We start from the raw sequence: 8,826 nt of genomic DNA, 5'->3' as shown, positions 1-8,826 counted from the left end.
TTGTAACGTAAATTTAGTTACAATAAAACTTTTCACTTTTTTGTTCTATCATTACCATATTATTTCTAGAGATGATTTTGCCTCAGAAGTCATTCTATAGCTTCAAAGGGGAAAGAACTTTCACTGGAATGATTTTCTTTTATTCACTTTATAAAAATATACATTCTGTTACCATGGACCCTAAGTGTTTATTTGCTTATTTAGACTGTCAAATAAGTTTCTCATATGTTTTAGGAAGAATAATACTTTACATAAAATACGGAAACCCCTACAATTCCTCTGATACTTACATGCTACTGTCATATGTTTCTTAATATGTATACTTTTGATTTGGGGGCAATAAAATGCCTAGAATGTTATTGCTAAGGTTGAAACCTTAGAAAGCATGACTCATAGACTCACATACACTATAAAACAATCCTGCAGACCTCACTGTTTTGATATATGTAGCCCTCAATGGTCAACACAGCTTAAGAAGGGTATAAACAACCCGTGTATCGCCCTTTTCTCCACACATAAAAGCAACCACATTTTAAGAAAATATTTAGTAAAAAAGGAATAGCATTTTAAAATTAAGATTATATATCCCAGAGAAAAGATTACCATGGAAGGCTTTACGTTTATAAGGGGTTTTTATAGAAATAAAAAGAGAACAGCTGTTCTCCATCTCTAAGTAAATTCCAAAGAGGGAGCTAAAACTCAGCCTGAAGTAATTAGGTTGTATATGAAGAGGAATTTCCTGATGGTGAGAGTGAAATGTTGACAGGAACCTCTAGCGGAATACTTTAGCATTGGAAAGGACTCCAAAGCAGGCTGATCATTCTTCTTACATTTTAGGTCTGCAAGTCTTTGGTTTTTATGAAGGTGAAACAGTATATCTACATTCCTCTTTATACATCTCAAATACATCTATAAAAGGGCATTTTGTACATATTTCCTGTACATGGCCCAGTCAGCCCTCTGTATCCACAGGATTCAACAAAAAATGGATTGAAAATATTTTTTAAACATTGTATTTGTACAAAGCAGGCAGAGACATTTTCTTTATTACTACTCCCCAAACTATATAGCATAACAATTATATGCACAGCATTTACATTATATTAGGTATTATAAATAACATGGAGATATTTTAAAGTATACAGGAAGACATAATAGGGTTATACACACATACTAATGCCATTTTATATGAGACTTGAGTATTTACAGATTTTGGGGTCCTATGAGAATCCTGGAACTGACCCTTCCTGGGTACCAAGAGAAGGCTATATATATTTAGCATTTTGTTTTACCTAATGTTTCTAGTGATGCAGGGTTTTTTTTTAATTTTTAAAAAATTTTTATTCTTTAATTAATTTTATTGAGAAACAAAGAGCAATGAGACAGTTTCAAAACCAATTAGTAGGGCAGTTTCAATAATTAATACCTTGCATACTGTTGTTTTCATAGTGGTTATTCATAGTACAAGATGCAGCCATGATATCCTATCCAAGCACTATTGTACAAATCTTTTTTTTCTCATTGAACTAAGCGAAAGTAGCTGTATATCTATCCTATTTTGTATATACAGATACAAAATGGTCCTTCATTTATACCCCCTTTTTTGTTTAGCTTTGTCAGAGATGGGTATTCCATTGTCATGTAAATATTGTAGGTGCATGAATTCAGCAAAATGATCCAGTATAGACCAGTAGTCCATAATAGTAGTGGGTTATCCATAGGACTGGCAATGCAGAAGTTGTTGACTTGAGTCTTTTACAGTTCAGCATATTAATATGCCTTTACTTTTTATATGTCATTTTTCTACTTCTCTGCTGGATGGTTAAGACCAAGATAAAGCAAGACCTATATAACAAGAAATGTAACTTTTGTATCTGACAAGGTCAGTCAAATACCCTCAGTATTTGCCCTGAAGCCCTGTACCTCAGGTTGTAGATCATTTGTAAGTGTCAGCCATGTGAATGAGTCACAGCCATTGCTTGACCAGCTTGCTCTCTGTGACAGCCTGAGAGAATGTTCTCTTTCCATTGACTCTCCTTAGGCACACTCTACATCGTTGAGTGATGCAGTTTGGGGAGGCAGAAAAAGTGTGTGGGTTTTGAAATCAGCTTTATCTGGGTAGATATTTTGATTTATTATTTTGATTCTGAGAACTACTATTCTCATAATTTTTCTGAGGCTTGGTCTTCTATGATGAAGGAGGACAATTAGTGAATAAACCATTTCATGTATTATAGTGCTAGCATATAGTATTTAAAGTACATGTTCATTAAGACACATTTTAATGTATATATGTACATATATATGCATAAATTAAATTAGAATACACCATTGAAGATGCTCCAGTATATCTAAAATAGCCCCCCCGAAAAGATACATATATACATACTAATCCACATTAACTCATTTATGTCAAAGCTTGCCATTTTTTGATTTTTTTTGCATAAAATTTGTGTTAGCTGGAAAAATTCAAGGGACAAGAATTTGGAGAAAAAACCTTTTATTATGTTTTATTTTTGTGGGATTCAACACTGTAACAGTAGTTATAATATTTAAATAGCTTAAAACCTTTGTTATCATCGCATGATTTATTTATAGTAAACACCATGTAAAGATTTAAAAATTCAAGTAGTTCTGTGATTAAGGCAGAAATAAAACAAAATATTGGAATATCTAGAAAATAAGACTAATTAAAGATTACATGAGTTAATGGTTCATGGTAACACTGTTGTCAGAGGAAAGATATATAACTCAAAATGTTTCTATGGATATACAAGAAAAATGATAATAAAGTAACGATTGATAAAGTGAAAACAGGAAAGCCATCACAGTAATAAATTCAAGAGCTAGTTTTAGAAAACTATTTAAAAGTAGAGAATCACAATTACATGAAATAATACAGATGAAGAAATGACCACAGATTAAAAAAAAAAAGAAATGACCACAGATATAGAACAAAAGGACTTAAATTGTTCCAGAATTGTGGAAATAATTACCACAAGTTTGTTTGTCACACAACTTAAAATATCAACTCAAAATTTCTGATATTTTCTATTCAAAAATAGAAATAAAAGTTCTGTTCATGAGCCAAATTGTTTGCAAACAAGTATACTTGAGCTGAGCTACCATTGTAATCGACCACTTTTCAGCTCCATCCTAACTTGAAGTGGAAAAATTTGGGGGAAAAGATAAATAGTGAAAATCATCTCTAGAAGAGAAAGGCCATCTGTTGTTTTCAGAGACCACTGACTATGAAAAAAATAGATAAAATGTTCTCCGAATGCTAATGTTCCCCTAGTGAAAGTATTCTTATAAGAGTATTGGCTGGTGCAATTATAATGGAAAAAAATAAGAGAAATTGGAAAAGAGGTGGTTTGTAGATAATGACTGTATGTATTAAAACCCAAGAGAATTAACTGAAAATTTCCTACTGGTCATAAGCAAATTTCATGAGTTGTTTACACACAAATTTCACATTGAAAGTATAATAGAAAAACATGCCTATGACAAAGATATATACTTTATATATTTTTAATATTTTTCATTTTATTTTTTTATTTTATTTTATTTTTTAACATTTTTTGTGATTTACTGAAGCACAAATAAACATGCACACAGGCCGTCTACTCGTTTTCTTCACTGCGCAGCCTGGCATTGGGATTGGTGACTCGGATGGCTAGCTGGGCTGCTCTTTGCACGATGGCCTTGCGGTTCTTAGAGGAGACGTTGTGAGCAATCTCTGCACAGTAAGACTTGTTGCACATCAACAGCACCTCCAGCTCCTTAACATTGTGCACCAGGAACTTCCGGAAGCCACTGGGCAGCATGTGCTTTGTCTTTTTGTTACTTCCATAACCTATGTTGGGCATCAAGATCTGGCCCTTGAACCTCCTCCGCACCCTGTTGTCGATGCCTCTGGGTTTCCGCCAGTTGCGCTTAATTTTGACATATCGGTCTGACTGGTGCCGGATGAACTTCTTGGTCCTCTTTTTGACGATCTTGGGCTTCACGAGGGGTCTGAGGGCCGCCATGGTGCCAAGAGGGAGATGGCTGCCACCTCCGTAGGCAGCGCCGAGGAAGAGCAATATTTTTCATTTTAAAGAGAATAGAAAAATAATAGATAAGACATTGGTACTGATATAGAATTTAAAAATAAGATGATATGTATTCAATAGTGGTTCTTATATCACACATTGCTGTCTTCAATGTAATTGCTTAGATTATAAATATAAGCATAAAAAATTGGTCAAAGTAAAAATTTTGAGCATTAACTGTTTCTCTCGTTGCTGGGACAAAATACCCAATACCCAGAATTAAGGAAGGAAAAGTTTATTTAGCTCACAGTTTGTGGAGGTTTCAGACCATATTCGGCTGGCTCTAAGGCCGAGTGGCACATGGCAGAGGGTGGCAGTTCATGGAGACAGGAAACAGCACAGAGCAAAGGGAGGAGCAGCAGCAGCTACCTTTCTCCTTTCCTTATATTATAAACAGGCTACCCTGCAGCTGAGGGTGTAGAACTCACATAATGTCCATGTCCTCCTCTTGGACAGGATGAGAACGTTTACAAAGTAACAATTCTGGCTCCTGCTGAGTCTTTTAATTAAACTTCTAAACTTTTCAAGTTGATACAATGTATCCACCAGGATACTGTTACTTTCAAGAGCTTGATTAGAAATTAATACTGCAATTATTTTAGCTATCCTGTGTATACACAAATATGATTTTTCCCCTGCTTTTTTTCTGTCTTTTCTCCTTTCTCTCATTCCAATTGTTTGTTCCTTATGTTCAGTTTCTTTCTCTTTTATTATATCTATTGTACCTTTTGTACAATACAATTATATTTTCGCTTTTAGTTTCTTACACCAGGGAAACAATATGATTGTTTACTTCTGTGAGTCTGACTAATTTCATTTGTGAGTATAGCCTCTAGTAGCATCAATTTACCAATCAAAGCCTTGTTTATTTTTGTTTATAGTTGGGTAATACTCCATTGTATAACAATATCACATCTTTTTTTTAAACCCATTCCTCAGCTGATGGGCATCTGGGTTGTTTCCAAGATTTAGCTATGCCAAATTGTGCTGCTATAAACATGGGTATACGTATATCACAGTGGCATGATGTTTTCTGTTCTTCTGGAAAAATACCCAGAAGAGGAATAACTGAGTTGAATAAGATCTTTACTTCTAGGTTTTTTGAGGGGTCTCCACACTGATGATGAACAAAAAATATTTTATTTATTTATTTTTTAATATTTTAAAAAGAAATTAACTCATGAATAATCTTTATGAAGATTGTTCTTGAACACAACTGAGAAATGTGAATGAAGTCTTGATTAAATGGAAAGGCATCTTCTGTTCTAAGGTACACTGAATATTATGACATTTCACCCATCCCCACTTCAGGTCAATGAAAATAATCAGAATCTTGTTCTTTTTGGAATGATGTAATGTGATTTGAAAATTCAAGGGGAGAATTACATGTAGAAAACTCAAAATAATTACTAAAAGTAAGTTAACAGGGCATGCATATTTTCAAACCTATTATAATGCTGGGATATTTAAACATATTTTAATAGGACATGAATAGACAAATCACTAGTTAAGGTAAATGAAAGAAATCGATTTATACTTAGATTTATATATCGATAAGCATTTAGGTTATGAAAGATTATATTTGTGAAAAAAATCAGTGGATGTATAGTTTAGATATGCCTATATCATTACATAAACTTTATCTTGAAAAAAGCTCATATTAGTATTTGGATTCTAATGTAATGATGTCTCTGTTAAAGTTTTGTAAAGAGAATAGTGCTGAAATCTACAACTTCTTTTCAAACATCGGAAAATGAGAACAATCAGAACATAAGATGGTCTGATAAGAGGATTGCAAAAATGAACTGTGAAAATCATTTCAACTTTGATATTTGCTTCAAAATTTCATAGTGAAAATGTTAGAAATATAGATTCTAATATATAGACTACTTTATTTTTTTGATTACAGAGAAATTTTACATTTTTTTTATTTTTTAATATTTTTATTGAGAAACATAGCAATGAGATAGTTTCGTAACTGATTACTAGTACATTTTCAAAGATTAATACATTGCATATTGTTGTCATAGTGGTTATTCATTGTACGAGATGCAGACCTGATATCGTGTCTCAAACACTATTAGAACAAACTTCTCTATTCATTGAATTGAGAGAATGGAGTTGTATATCTATCCTAACTATCTTGAGTATACAGATACAAAATAGTCGTTCATTTGTATCCCCCTTTTTTGGTTAGTTTTGTCAGAGAAGGGCATTCCATTGTTATTTAAATACTGTAGTTGCATGAATTCAGCAAAATATCCCAATATAGTCCAATAGCCCATAACAGTAGTGGGCTTTCCATAAGACTGTCAATGTCCAAAGTTGTTGAAGACTACTTTAATATAGTACCATAGAGATGCAACTTTATACGATAAAGTATTTTTCTATCCCTATTTTAAGTTTCAAGAACTAGAATGCAGATGAAAAGTCTTTAACAGAGGGAACAGAGTTCACCCTGGAGTGAATTTCCTCGACTCCACTGGGCCTCTGGATGGTTTGACTTAGGAAGTTAGGAGGGGGTATCAGCACCCTGCCCAGGACAGGGGATCTTGTGCCAGGCCTCCTCCTGGCAGGGGCCCTATTAGCTGCCAAGGGTGGAGGGTGCACACGCTCAAGGCAAGGAAAGAAAATGCAGTCACTGCACTAAAGACTGTGTATGTTGTGCAGGCCAACATTTGCTCTGTATTCAAGCAAGGTGATTATTCATTCTCTTAAGTGTTTTGTATAATTGTTTTTATAGCTCACAACTCTAGGATTTGGAAGAGTTATTCCTGGAGGCTGGCCTGAGTTCAGAGCAACAGGAACTTCACTCCCATGTTCCCATGCAGAAAGAATTAGCCAACTTTCTGGAACCTTTGACAGGTAAATTGAGGTTTCTTTTATTTGGGGTGGGACTGTGGAAAAGGACATATATCTATATCTATATCTATATCTATCTATATCTATATCATCTATATCTATATCTATATCTATATCTATATCTATATCTATATCTATCTATATCTATATCATCTATATATCTAAAGGAGTACACAAGAAATTCAAGTATATGAGGATTCCACAGTTTTGAGGGCTCTCAGCAGAACACATTAAGGAAAACAGATTAGGGAATATGTTTACAACTGAATGGGTTTTTGATTACATCCTTTATTGAAAATATCTTTTTTGATATTCTTTTAAATTATGAAAACTTTAGCTTTTTAAGTTTAGAAATGTCAGTGTACAATTTTTGAGAAAAAAAATCTCCTCGAACCTTGGTTCATATTTACTTACTGGATGGCACGGAGGCTTTAAGACTCGCATGCCTGCCTGAGCCCTGTTGGAAACAAGCCCTGAGAAGTTTCCAGTGACGAAGGTCACTAGGTCTGCCTTTTACATGCAGTTCCCGCGGCACATTATTTCCATGAGGCGTGAGGTGTATAATTAGAAGGTGGTCGGCAAATAAGACTTTTTTAACACTGCACTTCCCAAATGTGAAACAAGCAGGAGATAACTGCTATGAGAGAAAGACGTGAGGGAGAAAGAAATATGAAAACCTCCATCCTCTCACTTCGCTTCTCACCTCCCTTATAAAAGGAAACAGAGCTAGATACAAAATTTATAGTGTCTTGTGAAAAATGTAAATCTGGAGTTTCTTGTTCAAGAAAAGCATGGAAGCAATACCAAATATAGTAAAATAGAAAAAAATCATTTAAAATATTTCATTATAAAATGTAATAGAAGTAGTCATGAAAAACGATTACATTAGCTAATGTTTGTGGGACTTGGAGTTATGTTATTGTTAGAAAAATTCTCCAAACTTAGAAATAAGTTTGAGATTGTCCCCAATATTTTGTCATCATTAATGTCATTATTTATGCAGAATAACATATATTATTACATATATAAGCTACCATATTATTAACGTATGTAACATAATAACTTGATGGAACATAAGATTTTTCCTGGTTTAGTTTTTGCAAATTCACATATTAGATCATAAAAATTTTGACTCTTAGATATTGAAAAAATCTTTGTGCATAATTGGTATTCACATTAATTGTGTGTACCAGTGGGGTTCATCATGATATTTTCATGCATGTATTAGGTGTATACTGATCAAACTTTCCAAATCTGTATTAATGCTATTCTATTCTGATGCTTTAAAAATGGACATTTTTAAGATTTCTACATACAGGAGAGTACATGGGGTACTTGTCTTTTTCTGTGTCTGGCTTATCTTATTTAACAATCATCCATTTTGCTGTAAATGAACTAATTTCATTCATTTTATGGCTGAATAATGCTCTATTGTGTATCTACACACCCCATTTTCTTTGTCCATTTGTTTGTTGATATCTACAGAAATCTATTCCATATCTTAGCTACTATGAATAGTGCCTCAGTAAACATGGGCATGTCTTTTATATCACAATTTCATTTCCTTTCCTTCTGACATATGCCCAAATGTGGGATAGTTGGATAATGTAGTAGACATATTTTAGTTTTTTGAGTAAACTCCATACAATCTTCTGTAATATCTGTGCTGTTGTATCCCCACCAACAATGCATAAGTTCCTTTTTCTCTGTATCATTGCTAGCATTGTTTTTATAATAGTCATCTAATTGGTAAAATATCATATTGTGGTTTTGATTTGCATTTCCATGATGGCTGAACATTTTGAGCATCTTTTCATATATTTGTTGCTTGCTTATTTCTCCTTCTCCTTCTCCTCTTTCACCTTCTCCT

General features: G+C 33.6%; 1 pseudogene across 1 annotated transcript; it reads right to left on the bottom strand.

Moving 5' to 3' along the window:
- Positions 1–3,585: 3,585 nt before the first annotated feature.
- On the bottom strand, positions 3,586–4,076 carry LOC101592985 (annotated as a pseudogene). Its single transcript, XR_001117258.2, has one exon. The product of XR_001117258.2 is annotated as a 60S ribosomal protein L32 pseudogene (transcript).
- Between the last annotated feature and the right edge of the window lie 4,750 nt (positions 4,077–8,826).

The sequence above is a fragment of the Octodon degus genome, unplaced genomic scaffold, assembly GCF_000260255.1.
Source record: "Octodon degus isolate 3935 unplaced genomic scaffold, OctDeg1.0 scaffold00115, whole genome shotgun sequence".
Lineage (NCBI taxonomy): Eukaryota > Metazoa > Chordata > Mammalia > Rodentia > Octodontidae > Octodon > Octodon degus.
Note: the sequence above shows the minus strand (reverse complement) of the source record. Positions and strands in the feature narration are given on the sequence as shown.